This window comes from Vipera ursinii, assembly GCF_947247035.1.
Source record: "Vipera ursinii genome assembly, chromosome: 1".
Classification (NCBI taxonomy): Eukaryota; Metazoa; Chordata; class Lepidosauria; order Squamata; family Viperidae; genus Vipera; species Vipera ursinii.
In genome coordinates, this window is record NC_139512.1 from 3,764,608 (window position 1) to 3,790,218 (window position 25,611).

Genomic DNA, 25,611 nt, shown 5'->3' on the forward strand with positions numbered 1-25,611 from the left:
AAAACTGCCAACTAATAAACTGTAACATGTCTTAAAAGTGATGGCCTGGTTCACATAACTTTTGATAATAAGGGCTGGGTTTCTACAACAATGCTGAACTGCAAATTTCCTAACTCTTTTATTGGGTTAGTCACACTCTGTGGTACAAATCCAACCAAATTGTTTGTAATTAAATTATCTGAAAGGCTGAGTTGTGCACCTTTGAGAACTATCAGGGGCACCTAGAAGAGAAATTGGTTTCAGTTGGTACATCAGGTGTTTTTTTTTAGGGTGCACCCTTCAGCACATTTCTCTTGAAGGCTTATTTATTTATTTATTTATTTATTTATTTATTTGATTTATATACCGCCCTTCTCCTGAAGGACTCAGGGCGGTGTACAGGGCAATAAAATAAGAATACATTAGTTAAATAATTTTAAAACCCAAATCCATCAGGCCAGGCCGGCTTGTTCGAATAGATAAGTTTTTAGATCACGCCAGAAGGAGCGAAGGTCGGGGGCCATCCGGAGTTCAGCTGGTAAGCGGTTCCAAAGGATTGGTGCACCCACAGAGAATGCTCTCCCCCTGGGGGTCACCAGCCGACATTCTCTGACCGGTGGTACCCTGAGGAGGCCCTCTCTGTGGGAACGTACCGGACGGAGGGACGTTGACGCCGGCAGTAGGTGCTCCCGCAGGTAATCCGGATCCATGCCATGTAGGGCTTTGTTTTTAGCATTGTCCCAACTGGACTTCCTTTGTTTTTCCTTGAAGACGTTTCGCTTCTCATCCCAGAAGCTTCTTCAGTTCTCATTGAATGGTAGAGAATGGAAGGATTTATATTCCTTGCAGTCATCTGGTGGTTGGCACTCTTTCTGAGAGTCGTTGAGGCCACGTGGAGGTTTATTTGTGCCCTCAGGGTTACCTGAATAGGAGGTGGAACTGTCTATGAAAGGACCCTCTATGGAGATTCTCAGTTGTCCAGGTCATGGTTGTTCCAAAGGTGCTTTTTCAAAAGGCAACTGGACTTTCTCGTTTTGCTAGAAGACGTCTCGCTTCTCATCAAAGAAGTTTCTTCAGTTCTGACTGAATGGTGGGGAATGCAAGGATTTGTATTCCTTGCAATCGTGTGGTTGTTAGCGCTGGTTCTGAAAGGACTGTGTTCAAGTCCAGTTGCCTTTTGAAAAAAAACACCTTTGGGACAATCCTGGCCTGGATGACTGAGAATCTCCATAGACTTTTAGCACTGATTTCCATCTGTAAATTCTGCTGATCTGAATCTTCTTGTTTTGTTTTTATCAGTCATTCTGTCATTCGTTGGGTTTTATTTGAAAACTAGCTGCAGAATTCCTAGCAAATTCCTAACCCCCAAATTTCAAAAACAGAGCTGGCATCCTAGGAAATGCCCAGCATTTTTTTATTCGGGAATGAGTTGGGAGAGGTTTTCAAGAACTAGAGATATGGTTATAGGTTATTTCTTGAGCTATACTTTTGTTGTATGTCTTTATGGAAAAATACCCTTAGGGGATTTTAAATGGTTGATTTAGTTCTGAAAAGAAATCTTTGTTTGAAGTTTCCCCCTTGCTGTCACCCCAAAATTGTTTCTGCTCTATTCCAGGCATGTACAGAATGTCACCACCCAGCTGAGAGATAAATCTGCTTCTCTGTGAATTCAGAGTGGCATGGAGGGGTTCCCCCCCTCTTTTTCTTTCTCTCCCGCTTTGCAGTTCCCCAATTAAAGATTAAAACCCTGGCAAGTATTCCTCTTGACACTGTTTTTGGGAGCAAGCACAGCACAATGTTGATTTGGAAACATCCGTATTCCTGGCAAGGTGGGTAGGGCAGCTGCTGGTGCCACTGTAGCGTGGAGGAGTTTCCCAATGTGTTCCCAAAAGCTCAAAATAGCCCTGGCAAACTTTGTGCCACTCCTAGCCAGGACTTCAGAGTGACCTGCTTGAGTTGTATCCAGGTCCTTGACAGCTTCTCTCCCTCTCTCTCTCTCTCTCTCTCTCTCTCTCTCTCTCTCTCTCTCTCTCTCTCTCTCTCTCTCTCTTCTCTCTCTCTTTTTCTCTTTCTCTTCCTGGCTGCCTCTCACCACTCCAGGACTTTCCTTTCTTCCCATCTCCATTCAGTGTCGCTTTCTTGTTTCAACTGGGGACTTGCTGTCTGCTGTTATGGTTCCCTGGCTGGTTTTCCCTTCTGAGAACGAAAAAACTAATTTTCTTTGCTTCTCCCTTTTGGGGTTTTTGATTTATACCGAGAAGCTGCTGGGGTGTTGTGATTGCGAGTTTGGAAGGCGAAAGGTTGAGGGGTGTGTGTGTCAAACTATTTTCCAAAGCATCAAAAGGCAAGAGAAGAAACAATGGGTGAAAACTAATCAAAGAGAGAAGCCCCCTGGAACCAAGGAGAAATTTCCTGACAGTGAGAACAATAAACCAGTGGAACGGCTTGCTTTCAGAAATTATAGGTACTCCATCACTGGAGCCTCTTAAAAAGAGACCGGACAACCATTTGTCTGAAACGAGAGGGTCTTGTGCTTGAGCAGGGGGTTGGACTAGAAGACCTCTAAGGTCCCTTACAACTCTTTATTACTCTATGTTCTATGTTCAAAAATGGCTGAGTGGGAGAATTAATGAAATGTATACACCACCAATGCTGTCAATTTCTTTTTTGCCAAATCTTGTCTCCTATAGATATAAGCCGTGGGGATATTGGGGGGGAGGGTCCTCCGATCCCCAATAATTCAGGCGTTGTTTCCACTGCTGATTTTACAGTTCCCCAAAATATTCACATTCTATTTCTTCTGTCTGCCGATGTTTTCATCTCTCCCTTAGGCAAAGAAAATGAACCCACTTGGTAGAATATAAATTAATTTCAGGAATGGGCATTGCAACCAGGAATTTATTTTGGCAATAACACCAATATATTAGAAAAAGAGTTTTTGCCATTTCCCAGACTAGAACAGTTTATTCCAGTGGTCAGTGGATTACTCTTGGCAGGCAACCCTGAATTCAGGAGGTTTGCAGAAAAGTTGCCAAACTGTTTAGAATATTGGAATTTATCCGTGTTCTTGATCAAACATGTTCTTTTAAGAACTCGGAGTACATTATCAGACAGAATGTATCAAACAGGATGACAATATCTAGGATAAAGGCCAAGGGACCTGGTCCTTGCATTTTCTATTCAGAAAGATTTCTTTGATGCATGGATGCAGAAGCCAAGGACCCCAGCATCAAAGTTATTAAAATATGAATTATATCTTTACTTCTTAAGTGAGTTCATTGAGGTTGCCCTGCCTCAATTTTCAAGGCAGAGAGATTATTGAAAATCAATTATTCATTCAGTGATGGCATCTGACGTTGCATTTTTCTCAGGGTTCCATTAAATCTGGAATAATTTTGGGGCGGGGGGTGGGGTGTCTTGGCTGCAAAAATCTGGTTGAGCATTAGGAGGCAGCAATGAATGTGTGTGGCCTCCCTTTCCTGCCATCTAGTGGTTATTTGGATCATTGTTTCTCCACTTCAGTAGCTTTAAGATGTGTGGATTACAAGTCCCAGAATTCCGAGGAATTCCAGGGAAATGCTGGCTGGGGAATTCTAGGAGTTGAAGTCCACACATTTTAAAGCTGCTGGGATTGAGAAGATTTCTGCATCTTGTACCTGGTAGTCCTAACTCTGAGCATGCAAAGCCTGAAGAGGAAAGAAAAGAAAAAAGAAAAGGGAGGAAGGAAGGTCCATTGTAGAGAAAGAGAAAAGAAAGGATTAGTATTCTGAGTCAAGACTGCTGTATTGTGATTAATCTCTTGTTATCACTAACAGCCCTTTTCCAGATAGCTGAACTCATGAAATACCTTGATCATCCAGAAATACCTCTAATTGCATGTAGCGTAGATTACAGCATGATAAGGTGAGTTAGGAGATATTGTACAGTATTCCAAGGTCAGAAGTTGGTAATAACTCACAGCGTCTGCACATGAATCTGGAGCATATGTCTGCTGTTGTCACATGTCTACTGTTTATGGAGGATATCAGGCCCAGAGCCAACAAGAAGGAGGAAGTTAGCTCAGAAAAAGGGGAAATACATCACAAAGAGGGAGGGATTAACTGGCGCATTAGCATAATGTATAATTTCCCAAAACAGCCACGTGGTGGCAGCACACTCCCCGTCTGGTATTACATAATACCACCATATAAAATCATATAACGGTAGTTATTCAATGCAAATACCTGTACATGTTTGTGGTTTGCTAATTGTCATAAACACTTGAGAGATATAAGTAATAAACCTGAGGTATAGACATAAAAACCTGATATATATATATATATATATATATAAATAAACATGCATACATATAAGACATAAACCTGAGAGATATAAGAAATAAACATGCATACATATTGCAATAACAAGAACTGCCATTTCAGGCCTAAAATAGTCTAGATTAAAGTTCAAATAACTTTTCTTCTTGGAGTCAGGATCCAACCAGGAAAGGCGACGAGTTCAGTCTTCAAGGGGCAAAAGCAGGACAAGTTCTGTGATGGGTCTGATGAAGGTTTTTATGGTGCCTTGCTTTGCGACCTTTACCTCCACCTTACGTACCTTCCCATCATCGCTAAGAATGGCCTTCTCGATGAGTCCAATGGGCCACTCAATTCTTTGAACTTGTTGGTCCTTGAGCAGAACAAGATCTCAAACTTGGAGATTGGGGTACTGATTTTGCCATTTTCTGTGACTTTGCAAAAGAGAAAGATATTCCATCTTCCATCGATTCCAAAAGCAGTTGGTGAGGTGTTGTACTCTCCTCCATTGATCATGGTATAGATTTCCTGTTCTGAAATCTCCAGGTGGAACAGGAACAGATCCGAGCTTTTGAGTGAGAAGAGTGGCTGGAGTGAGGATGGTTGGGAATTCTGGATCTGTAGACACTGGAACAAGTGGCCTTGAGTTGATTATAGCAGATACTTCTACTAAGAAGGTGGTCAAGACCTCATGTGTGAGCCTTGTAGAGTTCAAGTCCATTAACGTAGAGTCCAATATTCTAGGTGTAATTCCTATCATTCTCTCCCATGAGCCGCCCATGTGGGAAGAGTGTGAAGGATTGAAGATCCAAGTACAGCCCCTTTCAGCTAAAAAGTCCTGGACTGACTTAGAATTGATTTCTAATTCTCTGCAGGCTCCATTGAAGTTAGTTCCACAGTCAGACCTTAATGACTCTACTGGTCCTCTTATGGCAAGAAATTGCCTTAGAGCATTAATGAAACATAAAGCATCCATGGATTGTAAAACCTCAATATGTACTGTACGCACACTCATACAAGTGAATAGCACTGCCCAATGTTTGTTATTTGCTTGGCCACCACGTGTTCTGCGTGCTGTTACTGACCATGGGCCAAAGACATCCAGACCAATATGAGTGAATGGTGGGTCAGTGCTTAGCTTATCAGCTGGCAAATCTGACATTTGCTGTTGCTGATGCCTTCCTCTTAATTTGCGGCATTGAACACAGCTGTGCAGTACAGCTGTGATCTGTCTTTTTGCTCCTACAATCCAAAGGCCTGCCGCTCTTATGGCACCTGTGAAATGTCTGCCTTGGTGCTTAACCTCTTCATGGTGGTAGTGTATGAGCAAGGTGGAGAGATGATGGCAACCAGGTATAATAAGAGGATGCTGTTGTCGCTCTCCCAGTTTGGCCTTATTTAAACGTCCACCAACCCTTAGCATGCCGAGAATGTCTATAAATGGGTTCAGGTTGGCGATTGGACTGTTTTTTTGGAATGTTCTGTTTGTCATGGATACATTTGATTTCTGTGCTAAAGACATTCTGTTGTACACTGCGTATAATGATCAGCTCACTTCTAGCAATGTCTTTTGCTGATAGAGGGTTTTTACACAAGTGCCAGCCTTGACATTGTGTCATTAAACTTGGTGTGATAACATTGTGCAATGTGAACTAACCTTGCAATGGTGCGTACAAGTCTTGTCCACTTGCAGAGCCGTTCAAAGCATTGACAATCCAAGATGGTTCCCTGCTCAGATCTGGTGAGAAGAGTCTTGACTTCAGAACGAATCTCTGGATCGTTGTCAGGATCTTGAAGATTGAAGACCTCAGCTTTGCTTTCTTCTGTATGATCAAGCAGGAACTTAGGACTTGTTAACCAAGAGTAACTTGCAAAGACACTTGCTGACAGTGGCCTTGTAGCATGATCTGCAGGATTAAGTTCTGATGGAATGTAACCGCAGCACTGTTTGAGGCAAATTTGTGGAGTCTGAGATTAGCTTCAGAAAGCATACTTTGTGTCCTTTGGAGCAGGTCTATGGCTTCTTCGTCTGTGGGTAAGGATTTGAGTCCGTCATCCACATACAAGTCCTTCTCGACGAAATGTTGGGCATCTGCACCATAGTCCTTCTCACCTTCAAGAGCAGTCCTTTGCAGACCATATGTTGCAACAGCAGGTGAGGGACTGTTTCCAAAGATGTGTACTTTCATGCGGTATTCGATTACTTCATTGTCCATGTTGTTATCACGGTGCCACAGAAACCTTAAGAAGTTCCTATGGTCTTCTCTAACTTTAAAGCAATGAAACATTTGCTCAATGTCAGCGGTTATGGCGACAGGTTCTTTCCTGAACCTCATGAGTACACCGACAAGGTTGTTGGTTAAGTTTGGACCTGTGAGAAGAGCGTCATTCAGGGACACAGCTTGATGCTTGGAACTGGAGTCAAACACTACCCTGATTTGCTTTGGCTTGCGTGGATGATACACACCAAAGAAAGGCAAATACCAGCACTCATCATGTTCTCAAAGAGGTGGAGCTGGCTCAGCATGGTCGTTGTCGAAGATCCTTTTCATAAAGGCAATGAAATGGTCCTTCATTTCAGACCTGTTTTTTAATGTTCATTGTAGTGAGTTGAGTCTAGATAGTGCTTGATTGTGATTGTTTGGGAGTCTGGCTCTGGTAGAATGAAAAGGTTCTTCTCCGCGAGCTGCATTGGCTTCCGGTTGCCCTCTGGGTGAGATTCAAGGTGCTGGTGATGACCTATAAAGCCCTTAATGGCTTGGGTCTGGACTATCTAAGGGAACACCTGCTGCCGGCATCAACTTCCCATCGTCCTGTGCGCTCCCACAGGGAGGGTCTTCTCAGGGTTCCGCCAGTTAAGGAATGCCGGCGGGTTATTCCCAAGGGAAGAGTGTTCTCTGTGGCTGCGCCAGCCCTATGGAACCAACTGCCCACGGAACTTAGGATTGCCCCCGACCTTCGTTCATTTCGCCAGGACCTGAAAACCTGGCTCTTCGAGCTGTCTGGCCCAGACTGAGGGGTTTTTAATTTTTGATTGAATTTTAGACTTAATTTTTAGGGCTTAAATTTAATTACTGTTTTAACTGATTTTAACTTTTGTATTTTATGTTTTAATTGCCTTGTAAACCGCCCTGAGTTCTACGGGAATAGGGCAGTATATAAAATAAAGGAAGGAAGGAAGGAAGGAAGGAAGGAAGGAAGGAAGGAAGGAAGGAAGGAAGGAAGGAAGGAAGGAAGAAAGAAAGAAAGAAAGAAAGAAAGAAAGAAAGAAAGAAAGAAAGAAAGAAAGAAAGAAAGAAAGAAAGAAAGAAAGAAAGAAAGAAAAAGAAAGAAAGAAAGAAAGAAAGAAAGAAAGAAAGAAAGAAAGAAAGAAAGAAAGGTGCGACCCAGCTGTTAGACATATCTTCGGAGAATGCAGTGTCCATCACATTGATGAATTCTCTGTCTTCAACTGACATGGCTATTCTGTTGTCATCACATGTAGTATGAAACACTGTGCTGCCTAAGTTGTCATCACAAGTGACAGAGGTAAAATCAGATACTTGGATGATGTCAAGAGGTTTCTCCTTCAGTTCATAGTGGTGAGGACATTGTCTGAAGTAAGATGCACGCCCATTACTTAAAATGTTAGTCTTAAAGGAGTTGATTTCAGATGGTGTGCACATCCCATTTAAACATACATCTCCCACTATTACCCAGCCTAGGTCAAGTCTTTGTGGATATGGGGCATCGTCAGGTCCTTCACACTGCTGGCATATTCTATGAACTCTGAGAATGTCCCTTCCCAGCAAGATTAAGATGTCAGCATTCGTGTCCATTGGTGGAATCTCAGTAGCCAGGTGCCTTAAGTGGGGATGGTAATATGCAGCTTCAGGGGTGGGAATCTCTTCCCTGTTGTCTGGTATTTGGTCACACTCAACCAATGATGGCAACGGTATGCCCTTAGTCGCTTTGATATGAGAAATCATGAACCCATCAGCTCTTCTGCCAGAGGTCTTCACACGACCAGAACAGGTGTTGAGCGTATATGGTGTTGCATGTCCCTCTATGCCAAAAATATCAAAGAATTTGGGTTTGACCAGGGATCTGTTGCTCTGCTCATCTATTGTGGCGTACATCCTGGCAGCTTTTTCGGGCTGACCCTCTGGATATATCTTGACTAGACATATCTTGGCACAGCATTTGTGAGTGAAATCTTTCCCACACACTTCGGTGCATGAAGATGACACATTTGTAACTGGAGCATGACTTTGTTGCTCCTAGCCATGGTTTGAGGCAGGGTTGGATGCAGGTGGTTGCTGTGACTTGTGTGGAAGTGGAGCAGGATGCATAGCTGTAACGTGCTTGTCACTATTGCATTCTGTGCACTTGACAGAGGCTTTACAATCTTTAGCAAGATGGTCATATGAAGCACAGCACCTGTAGCATATTCTAAGTTTTTGGAGAACCTCTTTCCGCTCTTGTATAGTCTTGGCTCTAAGCTCACGACATTTCCTGAGAGGGTGAGGTTTTTTGTGAATAGGACACTGGTGATTAGGATTTTCATCTCCACCACCTGAACTGCCCCGTTGAGGAGGAAATGGTACAGGGGGTGAGATGTCCGGTTTTTTTGTAAACACAGCTCTACATGAGTCTCTGTGTTGAGCTGCTGTGTTAACATACCTTGGTGATGATGATGGAGCAGGCACACTGGATTCATCGTAGTCGAAGCTGGGGTCATTGTTCGTCTAGGCGTGGTGGCTTATGAACCTGCAAAAATATGAGAATTGGGGGAAAGGAAACATTATTGCGTAGTTTGTAGTCTGAGCCGTGCTGTTTCCAGTCCACCTGCAGGCCGTATGGCAGTTTTGACACCACTGGATTGACACCATGGGAGGTGTCCAAGTAGCTTAGACCAGGTAGACGTGGGTCTGTTTTTGCCAATTCTATCTCCATGAGGGGATCATTTAGTTCCTGGAGCTTGAGATTGTCTTTGTTGCCTATCTTCGGAAAGTTTTGTAGTTTTTTGAATAGAGCCTTCTCTAATGCTTCTGGGCTTCCGAAGGCAAGTCTTGCCCACGCAGCTGCGAGACCTGCATCTGGAGAGTCAACATGCACTGATCTCAGTCTTTTAACACGATCTGTAGATCCTGGCCCCACCCACTTTATGAGTAGATCGAGTTCCTCTCTGGCGGTAAGGTTGAGATCAACAACAACAGTTTTAAAGGTTGCTTTCTAGGATCTGTAGTTTTCTGGACAGTCATCAAACCTTGAGAGGCTGTTGGCGATGAGCTCTTGACAAGTCGTGTGTCTGGAGTAGTCAGAATGGTCTGGTCTTTCACTCCTTGATGCCAGAGAAACTTGTGGGGCCCCTTGGGTGTGAGAGTTCTCTGGTGAATAAGGGTGAGGCATACCAGGATAAAATGCCGTTGCACGAGCGTTCAGCTGTGGTGTAGCTCCTAAGGCTTGTGCTGGCTGTCGATTCAATCGTTTTTCATTGCTGGAAGTTACGTTGTCATTGGCAAGGGGTGATGCAGTTTGAAGTGTTGGCGCACCTGTGATGTGAGGTTGAGGAGGTGCAGGCCTTTGTAGGCTTGGGTTCTTTGTGTTGTTCGTAGGAAGCACAGTTGACACAGCTACGTTGTGTTGTTGAAGAGGTGTAGGCCCTTGCAGGCGTGGGGCTTCTGTGCTGTTCGTAGGAAGCACAGTTGAAACACCTGCGTGGTGGCGTGGAGGGGTAGGCCTTTGCAGGCGTGGGGCTTCTGTGCTGTTCTGAATCAAGACTGCTGTATTGTGATTAATCTCTTGTTATCACTGTTAACAGCCCTTTTCCAGATAGCTGAACTCATGAAATACCTTGATCATCCAGAAATACCTCTAATTGCATGTAGCGTAGATTACAGCATGATAAGGTGAGTTAGGAGATATTGTACAATATTCCAAGGTCAGAAGTTGGTAATAACTCACAGCGTCTGCCCATGAATCTGGAGCACATGTCTGCTGTTGTCACATGTCTACTGTTTATGGAGGATATCAGGCCCAGAGCCAACAAGAAGGAGGAAGTTAGCTCAGAAAAAGGGGAAATACTTCACAAAGAGGGAGGGATTAACTGGCCCATTAGCATAATGTATAATTTCCCAAAACAGCCACGTGGTGGCAACACAATTAGACTTGAGAAAACATCTGTAAAATGGGGGGAAAGCAGAGAAAAGTACAACAGAGATCATCATACTAAACTGAAATCACTGAATCTTTTGCTGCAAAGCTTCAGTTAAGACCAATTTCAATCCAAACCATCCACAGTTGAAGTAACAGCTGTTGTCATCTGACAGGTACCTTGCAGCCACATTGCGACACAAATATGCTGTTGGTAATGAAAATTACTACCCTACCCAGCCCCCTCCTCCATGAGAAGTCTTTAAAAGTGAGACATGAAGAGACCCTAGCTCAGCCCCTGATTTTCTTTGCACCAACCTGGAAGTGCCAACCTCTAATTAACTTACAGGCTTTCTTAGTGGTCTCCAATCTAATTGTTAAACTAAATCTGGCCTTGCTAAACTTGCTGGAACCAGCCAAGGTCAGCTAGATGCTTCCACCTCCTGGGACAATGCTTGGTCAAATTAAAAGTCATTTTTTGTGTTAAGGAGGCAATATTAAGTTTTATTTACTCAACCCCTGGTTAAAAAAAAGTCTTCTGAACAGATTTCGTAGATCCTCAGAAACTCCTGTCAAAAGGTCAGATCTGGGAAATGTTATTTAATTTGGGAATGATGAACACATCTGAGCTGGTCAAATCTGAAAATAAATATAGGTAGTCCTCAATTTACGGCTGTTCATTTTGTGCCCATTTGAAATTACAACAAAAGAAAAGTGGCTTGCGATTGTTTTTCACACTTAACCATTGCAGTATCCCCATGGTCATGTGATGAAAATTCAGATGCTTGGCAACTGGCTCATATTTATGACGGTTGCAGTGACCTGAGGTCATGTGATCATCTTTTGGAAACTTTTGACAAGCAAAGTCAATGGGGAAGCCAGATTCACTTAACAACCCGTTACCAATTTAACAACTTCAGTGATTCACTTAACAACTGTGGCAAGAATGGTCATAAAATCCAGCAAAATTAACTATCTCACTTAGCAACAACAAATTTGGGCTCGTATTGCTAAGCACATTGATTTGTGCTTCTTAGATTGTAAGACACCCTGAGTCTTCGGAGAAGAGCGGGATATACAGTAAATGGGATTAAAAAAAAAAAGTCGAGGACTACCTGTGCAGCAGAAGTCTTTTTTGTTCTAGATCTCAGATGTTTTGTGCAAAGTATTCCTAACCTTGGCTGCTAAGTAAATCGACTTTCATTCTCTGCAACAAAAGCTACCATTTAAACCAGTGTTTCTCTACTTTAGCAAGTTAGACATGTGTTGACTTCAGTTCCCAGAATTCTTCAGCCAGCTGTGCTGGCTGGGGAATTCTGAGAATTGAAATCCGTATATTTTCAACTTACCAAATCGGAAACACTGGCTTAAAAGGAAAAGGCAACCGAGAAGGAAAAACTCCATATTAATTTCCATTTGTAGTTAGCAAGAGGAGAAATGTATAACCAAGTGGCTGAACTCCCTCTAGTCACCCTTCCCAAATCTGTGTAGATGAAAGTAATAGTTTGCAAACTGAGAAGAACATATTTCTACGTATCTGAGATAGAGAGTACCGGTACTAGAGCGTGCGCAGGAGGAAGGTTACTTGCAAAGAAAGGGCCCAGTGTTTTCTTTCAACAATGCACAGTACTTGACAGGAACACTGAAAAATGTGTAATCTTATCTTCCCTCTCTCCCTTTTTTCTTTTCTTTTCTGTTCTTCCCCATCCCATACATCCTGGCCAAGTCTGATGCAGTGTGGGGTTTCCCCCCCCCCTTTCTTTCTTTCTTTGAGAACCAGCTGGGGCAAAGAGAAACAGAAGAAAAAGCTCTCGTGTAACCACCCACAACAGAAGTAGCCTTTGATAGCTACTTCAGCCTTAAACAGAAACCTCAGCTATGTAATTCTGCCTCCTTCACCCACCCTTCTGATGTAAATGGTCAAGTATGGTCCTTTCTGCTAGCTAGGATGGGTTTAACACTATTGAGGCGGGTCATGTTTGTGGCAATGGACAAGAATGTTTGTTCATTTTCTCCCCCCCCCAATTAAAACATATTTGTTGCATTTTGATCCTGCGTTCCCTTCAACGACCTCTCTGTGGTTTCTCTAGTAAAGGTAAAGTTAAGGTTCCCCCGCACATGCGTGCTAGTTGTTTCTGACTCTAGGGGCCGGTGCTCATCTCCGTTTCAAAGCCGAAGACGTCTCGGTGGTCATGTGGCTGGCATGACTAGATGCCAAAAGCGCACGGAACACTGTTACCTTCCCACCGGAGCGGTCCCTATTTTTCTACTTGCATTTTTACGTGCTTTCGAACTGCTAGGTTGGCAGAAGCTGGGATGAGTAACAGGCGCTCACTCTGCTACGCGGCACTCGGGATTCGACCCGCCAAACTGCCGACCTTCTGATCGACAAGCTCAGCGTCCTAACCCACTGAGCCACCGCGTCCCTGTGTGGTTTCTCTACCTCCCCTCTATTATCTTCCTAGCCATTCTCTGATAGGTGAAGCTGCATAGGAGCGATTACTCTAAGCTGAACAAGGTTTTTTTTTTTAGGAGACATTTAAACATGAACTTAGGTGCTCCCCTTGCAGTCTAATGTGCTCTTGTGGAATGTCCACTCACCCATAATGCCAAGCCAGGATCTTTTAACCAGCCAGTCATAACGAATTGCTTTGCACATCACTCTTAAGGCTGAAACAAACAGGTGATGCCATGGTTTAGCGTGATTTTTTTTTCCAAGCAAGACACTTTAGTGCAGTCCTTTAACACTAGGCCAGAGGTAGAATGTTAAGCTGAGAAATGTGATTTTGGGGGATTTTTAAGCACATTTTTTAAAAGAACACGCTTCGCTGGATCAGATGGCATTCAACATCCTGTTTTCCACATCGGCAGTCCAGAGTAGTGTTTCCCAATCTCGGACATTTCTGGATTTGTGGACTTGAATTCCCAGAATCCCACTGCCAGAATGGTCACCGATAAGAATTCTGGCAGTTAAAAATCCAGACCCCTAGAAAAATTGTATTTATTTATTTGTATCCTGCCTTTAATATTTTTACAAATAACTCAAGGTGGCAAACATATCCAGTATACCTTCCTTGTATTTTCCCTATAACAACCCTTTGAAATGAGTTGGACTGAGAGAATCACTGGCCCAAAATCACCCAGTCAGTTTTCATGCTTAAGGTGGGACTAGAACTCACAGTCTCCTGGTGCTTGGCCCAAAGTCACCTTTGTGATCACCTTTTATAACCTTCTGACAAGCAAAGACAATGGGAAACCCAGATTCATTTAACAACCAGGATACTAACTTAACAGCAGCAAGAATTCACTTAACAACTGTGCCAAGAAAGATCATAAAATGGGTCAAAATTCACTTAACAAATGCCTCACTGAGCAATAGAAATTTTGGGCTCAAAGGTGCTCGTAAGTTGTCTTTCCTTGCCTCTGCTTCCATTCTTATTTCCTTCCCTCCCTCCTGTCCTCACCCAGTCCCATTAATTACATCCTCTTTTGTTTATAAATTCCTTGAGACCTGCATTGCTGTTTTGCACAGATAGATAACGTAAGGTGTGTACAGATAAGAAATATATGCATCTACAGTATACATCAACAATGGCTGTTCATGAGAGATCTCGGAGTCCTAGTGGACAATGACTTAAATATGAGCCAGCAGTGTGCTGCAGCTGCCAAAAAAGCCAACACAGTGCTAGGCTGCATTAACAGAGGGATAGAATCAAGATCACGTGAAGTACTAATACCACTTTACAATGCCTTGGTAAGGCCACACCTGGAATACTGCATCTAGTTTTGGTCACCACAATGTAAAAAAAGATGTCGAGACTCTAGAAAGGGTACAGAGAAGAGCAACAAAGATGATTAGGGGGGTGGAGGCTAAAACATATAGGGAACGGTTGCTGGAATTGGGTATGTGTAGTTTAACGAAGAGAAGAACGAGGGCTGACATGATAGCAGTGTTCCAATATCTCAGGGGCTGCCTCAAAGAAGAGGCAGAAACTGGTCAAGGAGAGAAGCAACCTAGAACTAAGGAGAAACTTCCTGACAGTTAGAACAATTAACCCGTGGAACAACCTGCCTCCAGAAGTGGTGAATGCTCCAACACTGGAAGTTTTTAAGAAGAGACTGGCCAGCCATTTGTCTGAAATGGTATAGGGTTTCCTGCCTGAGCCAGGGGGTGGACTAGATGACCTCCAAGGTCCCTTACTACTACTACTACTACTACTACTACTACTACTACTTCTTCCTCTTCTTCTTCTTCTTCTTCTTCTTCTTCTTCTTCTTCTTCTTCTTATTATTATTATTATTATTATTATTTGCAAACACAACTACTGTGTAAAGGGGCTGTCAGTCTCTGAATGTTTGTTTGTTTGTTGGGCTTGATTATACAGCTGCCCATCTTGAAGATGCAAGTTTGGGCAGCTAACAACACCTTAAAAACAACAACAGCACAATACAGAACATTTTTTAAAAAAAACCCTTCAACTCAGACTTCTCATTTGAAGCCCCAATGATCAGACTTGTATCATCCTACTCTGGACATATATTATGAGAAGATCTAACTCTGGAGAAATCCATAATGCTAAGAAAGGGGCAACCGTCATAAATATGAACCAGTTGCCAAGCCTCTGAATTTTGATCACATGACCCTGGGGGATGGTACGACGGTCGTAAATGTGAAAACTGTTCATAAGTTACTTTTTCCTGTGCTGTTATAACATTGAACGTTCACTCAGTGAACTGTTGTAAGTCGAGGACTACCAATAATGAACTCTACCGGTATTTGTAAAATTTATATTCTGGCTATATGCTTTTTTAATTTAAAACAATCACAAAGTGAGGAGTTGAATTATTATTTTTGGCCATCATTCCAGATTTGTCAAGGCAGTTTTAACGCCGCTTAAGCTACTTTTCATTTCTCCAGCTTTTGCAGTCACTTCCGTTTTTTTTTTCTTACACCGACTGAACTGATGGCTTTACAGGAAGGATCAGTAACACGCAGCCCTAATGCATTTACATCCACCATGAAAGAATCTCCTATGCAGAGGGTGTTAAGGATCCATACAGGCCTTGATGCTTTTGTACCACAAATAGATAACTTAAGTGTTCAGTGCAGTAAAAGTGCATCAATATTGAATTGCCTCTTTCACCTCACTCTGCCTCTTACCACTCCTTTTCCTGTTCCTGAATGCAGTTAGCATGAAAAGTACAAACCACACGAGTCATATAAGAAAGTAGCGGCATCATATTCCAAAAAAATCTTTAGAAATATAAAGATGTAGAGCTAGTCCTTGACTTACGACCACAACTGAACCCAAAATTTCTGTTGTTAGGCGAGACATTTGTGAAGTGAGTTTTGCCCCGTTTTATGACCTTTTTTTGCCACAGTTGTCAAGTGAATCACTGCAGTTGATAAGTTAGTAACCTGGTTGTTAAAAGTGAATCGGGTTTCCCCATTGACTTTGCTCGTCGAAAGGTCGCAAAAGGGATCACGTGACTTTGGGACACAACAATGGTTGTAAGTATGAACCAGCTGCCAAGCCTCTGAATTTTGATCACATGATCATGGGTGTGCTACAAAGGCTGTAACTATGAAAAATGGTCATAAGTCACTTTTTTCAGTGCCATTGCAACTTTGAATGGTCACTAAATGAACTGTTGTAAGTTGAGGAGAGTGCAAAACTTGGGTTGAAACTAAACATTAAGAAAACCAAGATCATGGCATCCGGCCCTCTCAATTCCTGGCAAATAGATGGGGAAGAAATGGAGGTAGTGACAGATTTTATTTTCCTGGGCTCCAAGATCACTGCAGACAGGGACTGCAGCCAAGAAATTAAGATGCTTGCTCCTCGGGAGGAAAGCCATGGCAAATCTAGACAGCACACTAAAAAGCAGAGACATCACCCTGTCAACAAAAGTGCGTCTAGTCAAGGCTATGGTCTTCCCAGTTGCAATGTGTGGCAGTGAAAGCTGGACCATAAGAAAGGCTGAGCGCCAAAGAATTGAGGCCTTTGAACTACGGTGCTGGAGAAGACTCCTGCGAGTCCCTTGGACTGCAAGGCGATCAAACCGGTCAGTCCTAGAGGAGATCAACCCTGACTGCTCTTTAGAAGGCCAGATCCTGAAGTTGAAACTCAAATACTTTGGCCACCTAGTGAGAAGGAAGGATTCACTGGAGAAGAGCCTAATGCTGGGAAAGGTTGAGGGCAAGAGAAGAAGGGGATGACAGAGAATGAGGTGGCTGGATGGAGTCACTGAAGCAGTAGGCGTGAGCTTAGATGGACTCCAGAAGATGGTAGAGGACAGGAAGGCCTGGAGGAACATTGTCCATAGGGTCGCGATGGGTCGGACACGACTTCGCAACTAACAACAACAACAAGAAGTTGAGGACTATCTGTATTGATAGAGATCAGCAACTTCAGCCTTCCCCCATATATATTTTTTTTCAAAATAACACATCAAGCTGTGATTTCATTACAGATCTCCTAAAATCTTTTGGAGATCCTGCCCATTGCAGTAGCTGGTACCTGAACTTGGTACCCAAGTTTATAGAGTGCTTGTCAGGAATCCTACTAAGGACATTTACTAAATATTTACTTTCCTGTATTTTAAGTTCACCTTCGTGAACTTCCTAGAGGAGGGCAGAATTCAAACCCCTAATTATGAAACGAGGAAAGACTTCAGTAGAAAAGTCTTAGTTAGCTTTGTGCCCAGAGAGATTCAGAGTTTACTTCTCAAGTGTTTTTAGTTGAAGGAGAACTGCTAGGAAAGATACTTCATGCAGAAAGCCTGCACGTATCTTGCTCACTGGGACCAAGGGCAAAACGGTTGAAGGAATACAGGTAACCGTCGACCCACGACCACAACTGAGCCCAAGATTTCCATTGCTAAGTAAGGCAGTTGTGAGTTTGTCCCATTTTACGACTTGTCTTGCCACAGTTGCTAAGTGTAAACCTGGCTTCCCTATTGGTTTTGCCTATCAGAAAGTCACAAGAGGGGATCATATGAGCAGTCATAAATATGAGTCAGTTGCCAAGCGTCTGAATTTTGATCAGACGGCCACGGGGATGCTGTAACCGTTGTGTGAGACACGGTCTTGTCCAGTGCTTTTTTTTGTAAAAGAAAAAGGTGTCGGAACTCACACATGTCATACAACCCGCCTTGCCTACCCTACAAGGTTCTATCCAAAAAAAGGTGCCAGAACTCCGTTCTGAGCGTTCTATGAGAAAAAAAGCCCTGGTCTTGTCAATTTTTTCAGTGCCTTTGTAACTTTGAACAGTTAACTAAATGAAGGGCTGTAAGTCAAGGACTACTACCTGTCTAGTGCAGACATGTCAAACACAAGGCCCGGGGGCCGGATTTGGCCCGCGAAGTGGTTTCATGTGGCCCATGAAGCCATCCTGGAAACAGTGAGGGAATGGCCTCCACTGCCTTGGCCCTGGCCCAGAGACCCTCCTTCTGCCAGAGACCCCCAGATCTGTCCCACTCCTGCCCAGGCCCCCATAGGCACCCTTGATGCGAACGATGTAGAGCTGGCCACGCCCACCCAGTAGGCTGTAGGCACTCTAGCCACGCCCACCCAGTAGGCCACGCCCACCCAGTAGGCCACGCCCACCCAGCCCCCTGAGGGCAACCACAATGCTGATGCGGCCCTCAATGAAATTGAGTTTGACACCCCTGATCTAGTGCCTCTGGTTCCATATTAATCAGTCAGCAGGCTTGTGTCGCTCAGGATTGTTTGCGTTTACTGGCGGGTTCTTACCACTATTGTTCTTGCAGTCTTTTCACATGAAAGTCGGCAGGGTTCCACCCCCATTCTTGAGTTGGCACCAGGTGCTGAATTGAAGTTGTCTGTCATTCTGGCAGATCCCCCTCCAATCACTCCGGCTTCTGCCCCCCCCCCCTTCAGCCTGGCTGAGGATTTCTGGGAGTTGAAGTCCACAAGTCATAAAAGGGCCAAGTTTGAAGACCCCTGCAATTAATAGATCTTCTGACTTTGTGGTTGTCCAGGGGTGATGTCAGAAGAAGAGAAGACCTTGCTTTAAGCCAAAGCAGTGAAAGAAAACTTGACGAAGTCTCAGTCTCATGGGTTAAGGATAAGAATAACAGAGTTGTAAGGGACCTTGGAGGCTTTCTAGTCCAACCCCCCCTGCTCAAGCAGGAAACCCTATACCATTTCAGACCAATGGCTGTCCAGTCTCTTCTTAACCTCCAGTGAGTGTGACAGAAATCCACCAAGAAGAGATGGTGCCAGACCATGTTTGTGTCATGATTAAGTACCAGTGTCCCTCAAACTGCTAAGGATCAATCCTGAAGTCTTCTGCCAGTTAAGTAGGTGCTTTACCACTGAGCAGTGTCTGCTTTCTTGATAATAAAATGGGTTTCTACTCCTCATGATTCTAAAATAGGGGTGAGGAATCTTTAACCCATAAGACTGAATGGGCTCATTGCAAATCCTCAATTGTCTCCATAATGTCATGCTGTCCTATCCATGTGCTTGTAAAATCTATTCTCATAAGGGCATTTGTGAACACACAATATAAAATAATTGATCGATTGATTACGTCCCAACAAGTCAGTGTCGACTCTTAGCAATCATATAGATAGATTTTCTCTGTGACAATTTATCCCTAACCTAGTCCTTCAGGTTATAAAATAAAAGGCCAATTAAAATTAAACCATAGGAATGTGCTCCCTTTTGAGCTAGTCCATTGATCCATAGAGCTGGCATTGTTTGTATTGATGGCAGGATTTCTAATATTCAGAGAACAGAGATAGTAATCCTTTTGCAGAAATCGTTGCGTTTCTTCTACAGCAGCATGCTTATGTTAGCTTATAGGTATAGGGGGAATCCTCGTTTAGTGACCACAATTGGGACCAGCAACTGTGTCATTAAGCTAAGCAGTTGTTAAGTGAAACTGCGACAGTGCCTTCAATCTTACTTCAGCTTTCCTTTACAGGTAGTCCTCAACTTACAACCACAATTGAGCCCAAAATTTCTGTTGCTAAGAGAAACATTTATTGAGTTTGCCCCATTTTATGACCTTTCATGCCACAGTTGTTAAGTGAATCACTATAGTTGTTAAATTAGTCAAACTGTTAGTAAGTAAATCTGATTTCCCTATTGACGTTGCTTGTCAAAAGTTCACAAAAGGGGATCACGTGACCCCAGAACACTGCAACCCTCATACATGAGTCAATTGCCAAGCGTCTGGATTTTGATCACATGGCCATGGAGATGGTACCGTGGACGTAAGTGTGAAAATTGGTCATAAGTCACTTTTTTCAGTCCCAGGGTAACTGCATGGTCACTAAACGAACTGTTATAAGTCGAGGACAACCTGTACTTTACAGGCCCGTGAAGGTTGTAAGTGAGAAGACTGGTTGCAAAGTTACTTTTTCATCACAATTGTTACTGGGAGTAGTCGCTAAATGAGGCAGTCACTAAATGAGGACAACCTTTACAGTAATCCTAGTTTAACCCATAACAAAGTGGTGGGATTTCCGCAGTATGTTAGTCTAGATTAAAACGAGGATGGGTTGCTTGTGACTCAGTCTGTTTGTGGCTGCCCAGAGTCGGTTTGGAGTCAATCAAATTAAGCAAATAAATAAATCTGTTGTAGCATGTTGTGGGAACTACAATATCTTATGTGAACCAGACCACCACACTGAGCCATCGTATGGTTGGGTTGGCCCAGTGCTGTATGTGGTCTAATTCCTATAATTGGGTTGAGCTCACCTGAGTTAACTTGTGTTGACATACCCAAAGAATGAATGAGAGCCTTGTGTAGAAGCTAACATGACCCCCATATGGAAAAGGGAGTGACGGTTGTAGTATCTTGGATTGTTGTTAAGTTGTAACTTGAGGGTTGAGAACAGAAAGCTGCTTTTCTCAAAGACATCCGGGATGTCCTCAACTTACAACGATTCTTTCAGTGACTGTCCAAAGTTACAATGGCACTGAAAAAAGTGACTTATGACCATTTCACACTTAAGATTGTTGTAGCATCCCTGTGGTCTTGTGATCAAAATTCAGACGCTTGGCAACCGGCGTGTATTTACGATAGTTCCAGCATCCCGGGGTCATGTGATCCCCTTTTGCAACCTTCTGATAACCAAAGTCAATGGGGGAAACCAGATTCATTTAGCGACCGTGTTACTAACTTCACAACTTCAGCGATTCCCTTAACAACTGTGGCAAGAAAGGTTGTAAAATGGGGCAAAGCTCATTGGAGCCTTGGTGGAGCAGTGGGCTAATGCCTCCTTAAGTAACACCAGCTGCCTGCAATTAGTGCAGGTTTGAGTCCCACCAGGCTCAAGGTTGACTCAGCCTTCCATCCTTCCGAGGTAGGTAAAATGAGGACCCAGATTGTTGGGGGCAATTAAGCTGACTTTGTAATAATGCCGCTTGGGGGGCCCTGAAAGCCCTAATAAGCAGGCATATACATAGAATGAAGGCTACTGCTAAGCACATTGATTTGTGCTTAAATTGTAAGCCGCCCTGAGTCTTTGGAGAAGGGCGGGATATAAATGGGATTTAAAAAAACAACATCTGTCTTGTTACCAGCAGAAATTTTGGGCTCAGTTGCGGTCATAAGTTGAGGACTACCTGCATATATTCATTGCTGGAGAGCTCAGGAGAACTTGTATATTTGCCAGCAAGCCTTCTCTGAAGGCCCACCCTTCTAAAGAGGAAGACAGCAGGATTTTTGCCTTTGCCGAGTCTGGACTAGTGCCTCCTTCTTTGAGAAATAGATAAGGCCCTTGTGACTCAAGTCTTGGCCAGGCCTAGATTAAGTTACAACAAGCGAGCGAGCGCCATGAGAGATGACACTACTTGGAAACGGCCATTGAGATGACGTGTGGCAGACAGATGGATTTCCAGCAAGAGCTTTACACTGATCTTATCTCCATTCCTCTGGCTTCTGATTTGTTTCTAGGCCCAGTTGAGGCCTGGTGTTCATCTGTAAAATCCTAAAACAGAGCTGGCATATAGGTGGGCCAACGGCCATTTATTCCCAGAGTCCTTCTTAACAGGATCCTTTTTAAAATCCATCGGCTTACTGGAAGACCTTGAAACACAAAGAAAGTAGAAGAAAAAGCAAATACCAAAATACAGAGAAGGTTAAAAAGAAAAAAAGTTAGATGGTGCAAAAAAATAAACTGCTGCCGGTACATTTGAATTAAAAAGAAGAAGTGAAAAAGGGGAAAAAAAAGTAAGGTACCTTTCAATGATATGTCTTTCCCTCCCTTTCCATTTCTGTCCTCAACTAACCAACCATGGTTTAAATCAGGGTTTCTCAAGCAACTTTAAGATGGGGGGAACTTCAACTCCCAGAATTCCTCAGCCAGCCATACTGGCTGAGGAATTCTTAATTAGAATAGAATAGAATAGAATAGAATAGAATAGAATAGAATAGAATAGAATAGAATAGAATAGAATAGAATAGAATAGAATAGAACTGGAAGGGACCTTGGAGGTCTTCTAGTCCAGCCCCCTGCTCAAGCAGGAGAACCTATACCATCTCAGACAGTATAGTCTCAAAAATCTCCAGTGATGGAGCGCCCACAATTTCTGGGGGTAAGCTGTTCCACTGGTTTTTTTAATTGGTTTTTTTAATTTTAATCCCATTTATATCCCGCCCTTCTCCGAAGACTCAGGGCGGCTTACAATCTAAGCACAAATCAAATGTGCTTAGCAATAGCCTTCATTCTATGTATATGCCTGCTTATTAGGGCTTTCGCCCCCCCCCCCAAGCGGCATTATTACAAAGTCAGCCTAATTGCCCCCAACAATCTGGGTCCCCATTTTACCTACCTCGGAAGGATGGAAGGCTGAGTCAACCTTGAGCCTGGTGGGACACGAACCTGCACTAATTGCAGGCAGCTGGTGTTACTTAAGGAGGCATTAGCCCACTGCTCCACCAAGGCAGTGATTGATTGTCTTCACTGTCAGGAAGTTTCTCCTTAATTCCAGGTGGCTTCTCTCCTTGATGAGTTTCCAACCATTGTTTCTCGTCCTTCCCTCTGGTGCTTTGGTGAACAACCTGACCCTCTCTTCCTTGTGGCAGCCCCTCAGATACTGGAACGCTGCTATCATGTCTCCCCTATTTCTTCTTTTTTCTAGACTAGCCAAACCCAAGTCCCGTAGCCGTTCTTCGTATGTTTTAGTCTCCAGGCCTTTGATCATCTTAGCTGCTCTTCTCTCAGTTTTTCCCAAACTCTCAACATCTTTTTTGTGATATGGTGACCAAAACTGGCCGCAGTATTCCAGGTGTGGTCTTACTAGGGTTTTATAAAGCGGTACTATTGCTTTGTGTGATCTTGATTCTATGCCTCTGTTTATGCAACCCAGGATTGCATTAGCTTTTGTGGTTGCTGTTGCACACTGCTGGCTCATAGCCTGGGAGTTGCAGTTCCCCCCATCTTAAAGTTGTTAAGGTTGAGAAACACTGCTTTAGGTATTTGAACTTTGCACCAAACATTAGTAATTGTTGTTGGTTTTTATTAGAATCCTAAAAACCCTATTCCATGTTGTAGATATATACTGTCAGTTTTGCCATTGTAGGATATTTTCCAATTTTAATTTCCCATGCTGATATTGTAGGAAAGGTATCTCTTTTCCAATGTTGTGCTAGGCTAAAACAGGATTGTTGAAATGTAACAGAGTGGTTTCCCCCCAAATCTGAGACAGAGCTGCTGTTATGTAAATCCTCAAATAGGCTTATGGAGGTTTAAAATACAAAGACCTTCAGCCCTCTAAACATATTCAACTAGGTTGGTAGGTTCTGAGCAAAAATGAGGTCAACCACCCGAGAGGGGAAAAGAAACGGAGAAAACACATTCAATACTGCCCTCTTGTGGATGCCCAGATTTTGGCAGCCCAGATTTAATAGCAATAGTGCAGGTGGCCTTCAACTTACCACCATAGTCGGGACCTGAATTTCCATTGTTGAGCAAGTCATAGCCAATTTTACAACCCTCTTTGGCAGGGCTGTTAAACAAATCACAATCATTACGTGAATAAGCAGTCATTAAGCGAATCTGGCTTTCTGCCTTGGACTTTGCTTGTCAAAAGATAGTTCTAAATTGTGATCATGTGACACAGGGATGCCGCAAATACATGCCAGTTGCCAAGCATCCAAATTTTGATTGTGTGACCGGGGGGATATTGTAACAGGCGTAAGAGTGAGGATTGGCTACAAGTCACTTTTTGCCTGTGCTGTTATAATTTTGAATGGTCGCTAAATGAATGGTTGTAAGCCGAGGACTACCTGTATAGGCAGCAAAGTGCTTCTCTTGCCCATAAGGTCTGAGTACCCCTTTTCTCCTAGAAATCTCTTGGCAAAAGCAGATTTAAAAGGTCAGCTCCTGCCAGAGGAACCTGACTTTCAGACAGATAAGTAGTCATTTAATAACCATTTGAAGTCACAAGATCAGCGAAAAGAGTGACTTAGACTGCTTTTCACGCTTATGACTGTCACAGCATCCCCACAGTCCCGTGATCAAAATTCAGACACTTGGCAACTTGATTCCTATTTATGACGGTCGCGGTGTCCCGGGATCATGCGATCACCTTTGGCGCCCTTCTGACGAGCAAAGTCAGTGGGGGAGCCAGATCCACTTAACAACCGTACCACTAACTTAACAGCTGCAGAGATTCACTTAACAACCGTGGCAAGAAAGTTTGCAAAGGGGGCAAAACAACAAATGTCTCCCTTAGCAACAGAAATTTTGGGCTCAATTGGGGTTGTGAATTGAGGGCTACCTGTATGCTGTAATATTAAGCCTTGGGGCCCTGCTATAGGGGCTACTCCCCAAATGAGTTTTGGCTGGTGGGAATTCCCGGAAACCACCTTCTCTGGGCCAACATCTTGGAGAGTTTCCAAAGGGTCACTTCGCCTCCCACCCCATCCCTGCAGTGTTTCCGAGGTTGGTAATCTTGGCTTGGAGAGATCGATGACCTGATTCAGTGAGCTTGTTTGCACAATACACTGAACATGGATGAGCGTTAGCTGTGGGTGAAGTACGTACTTCTACAGCCGAGCATGACAGAGGCCACTGCACATCCTGGTATCTTTCTTTCTTCCAGGCTGCTTGATATCCCAGGAGCTTTTGCAGTGAGAAGTTAACCGTGACTGGGGGGGTGGGGGTAGGAGTGTTGGTAGACCATACTGCAGGTAGTCCTCGACTTACAACCACAATTGCCATCAGAATTTCCATTGCTAAGCAAGTGGTGGTTAAGTGACTCATGACTGATTTTACAATCTTTTTTTTGCCACGGTTATTAAGCAGATCACTGCAGTGATTAAATTAATTCAGGGGTCTTCTTCAAACTTGGCCCTTTTATAAGTTGTGGACTTCAACTCCCAGAATTCCTCAGCCAGCGTTTCTGGCTGAGGAATTCTGGGAGTTGAAGTTCACAAGTCATAAAAGGGCCAAGTTTGAAGACCCCTGAATTAAAGTGAGTCTGGCTTCCCCCATCGACTTTGCTGGTTGGAAGCCGGCTAGAAAGATCACAAACAGCAATCACATGACCCTGGGATGGTATAAATACATGTCAGTTGCCAAATTTCTATCATGTGACTGGGTTGTTGCAACAGTTCTAAGTGGGAGGATTGGTCATAAGTTATTTTTTTATGGCCATTATAACTTTGAACAGATTTGTGACAATGATTGGGTTGGAGGCACTTTGCAGGTATCTAGGGCATGTTAAATTTGTCCTACCCTTCCTACTCTTCCTCCCGCCCCCGTGCAGGAAATAAAGCAGGAGTAGCAAAGTGTTTTTGTACAACTTGGTCTCTCGACCTCTTGTTCGTGCACTTCATGGAGCTTCTAAACCATAAGACAGGCAGTAGCTCTTGTTCAGATGACTAGCTAAATACTGGTTAAGCCATCCCACACCCAGCTATAGTTAAAGTGTCACTAGGAAGACCACATTCTGGCCATGGTCTGGGTTGAGATGACCATTAAACCAAGCAACCATAGACTTGGTGGTTGGTCACAGAATGTGCTAGGCTAGGCTGAAATGAGTTTGGCTAATCTGTGGTTTAGTGTGAAAACAGCTGTTGCTAAGTTTAAGGAAAGTAGGACACCGGGTAAAGCTATAGTGCAGGGGTAGGCAACCTCTGCTCTTTTATGACTCGTGGACTTCAACTCCCAGAATTCCTGAGTCAGCCTGACTCAGGGGCTGCCCTTGAGGACCACT

General features: G+C 43.5%; 1 protein-coding gene and 1 long non-coding RNA gene across 4 annotated transcripts in view; one reads left to right on the plus strand and one right to left on the minus strand.

Moving 5' to 3' along the window:
- Positions 1–25,611, plus strand: part of NFIC (nuclear factor I C) — a 177,949-nt gene that overhangs the window by 13,694 nt on the left and 138,644 nt on the right. The window lies entirely within an intron of this gene.
- The window catches only part of LOC310632811, a 269,935-nt gene continuing 260,486 nt past the window's right edge, over positions 16,163–25,611 (minus strand). The window contains exon 3 of the long non-coding RNA XR_014490918.1: positions 16,163–16,209. This is a non-coding gene — a long non-coding RNA (uncharacterized lncRNA). The remainder of the gene's footprint in view (positions 16,210–25,611) is intronic.